Here is a 1,950-nt window from a genome sequence, read left to right as displayed (position 1 = left end):
TTTGCTCGGGTTAGCTATTTTCTAGTGCTAGAAATGATTGTTGAGTAGGATTGACTATCTGAGGACTAACTTCAAATAGCCTAAGATAAGATGTTGTAAGAGAAGATAGGCAGACTACAATAAGATAGGATTTACTTCTGTAATATGGAATGTGAATATGGAATGTGATAAAAACCTGGCCTATAAAGAAAGAACCTGAGATAAGATGTTTTCTGTAATACGACCCTTACGCTTTTGACACACACTCTCTCTCTCACACACACACACACACACACACACAGACATCTCTGTAGTGTGCTCAGTGCAGTAGCCTAGGATGCTCATGGATCAGCTACACTGGATATATTTAGGATTTTCTTCTTCTTCTTCTCCCCCTCTCTCTCTCTCTTACACACACATGCACACACAGACCCACATGCACACTTGCGCACACACACACGCACACAAACACAGGGATAGGTAGGCTACATCAGTCGTAGTGAGAGAGTGAGAGAGAGCCTAGTTGAGACATGATAATAGAAAAAAAGATAATTAATGTTGATAAGAAAGCTGTTTTATGTCCATATGAAATGATAAATAAAAGGAATTAAGTTGATTGGGAAATGACACCTCACAGCTCATTTTATGCTGGGGCAAAACTGGGTATCTCATGCATGGGCGATAACTGATACTGATTTAAATCTTTAAGCAATAAATCATTTTTCATCTGTCTCGCTCTCCTTCGTTCTCTCTCTCACTCTTTTTCTCCATCTCTCTCTCTCCATCTCTCTGGCCGTCATCCAGAGCACCTGTAATTACCGTAGTTAATTATGTGAGTTTGTTCAGCAGAGAGGCTTCGACACTCACCCTCATTGACCCACCATTAGTCTTGTCAAAAGCCCTAAAAAGGAGAAACCAGATACCACCACACACCACCACACACACACACACACATACACATACACATACACATACACATACACATACACATACACATACACATACACATACATACACACACAGTACAAATATGTGAAGCAATATAATTATATGTGAAACATTTCAGTTTTGGATTTTGTGTGTGTGTGTGTGTGTGTGTGTGTGTGTGTGTGTGTGTGTGTGTGTGTGTGTGTGTGTGTGTGTGTGTGTGTGTGTGTGTGTGTGTGTGTGTGTGTGAGAGTCTGTGTGTATTCTTAGCACAGGAGTCATGATATTGGTCTAATATTGGGCTCATTAATAACACAGTAGGATCCAGAGCAGAACACACCCACCACACACACACACACACACACAAACACACACACCCACCCACCCACACACATACGCACACACACACACACACACACACACACACACACACACACACACACACAGACATACATACAGATACACATGTACTATAGACATGTGAACAAATGCAAACACAAACACACACATGCATACACATTGTCTATGAACAACTGTAGAGACACAAATACACACACAAAAACATACAGTACACATAGGTAGACAATCATGCATGTGTATAATATTACATGGATGGAGCTGATATACCTTCCCCTAGCCTTTTTCCACAAACTAATATTTGCATCTCAGCTTATATAAAAACTCATGCACCATTTCACACAGAGATCTGTAGCCTCCTTTACTAAAAGCCATTTCCAGTCGCACTGGAGTTATGAGATAACACAGGCCAAGGCAGGCGACTGTTCCCAATGGAGCCATGCTTTATTGAGCCAAGATATCAGAGCTTCACGTTTGACCAGGATACATTTTATGCTTCTGTCAACATCAATGATGCGCCAGCTGCATTTCGAACATGCTCACACACACGTGCACACACACACACACACACACACACACACACACACACACATACACACACACACACACACACAGACACACACAGACATACATACACACACACACACTGAAAGGGGAGTTTTTCTGCCGGCCAGATGGCCAGAATTT

Source organism: Clupea harengus, chromosome 3 (genome assembly GCF_900700415.2).
Source record: "Clupea harengus chromosome 3, Ch_v2.0.2, whole genome shotgun sequence".
Lineage (NCBI taxonomy): Eukaryota > Metazoa > Chordata > Actinopteri > Clupeiformes > Clupeidae > Clupea > Clupea harengus.
Note: the sequence above shows the minus strand (reverse complement) of the source record.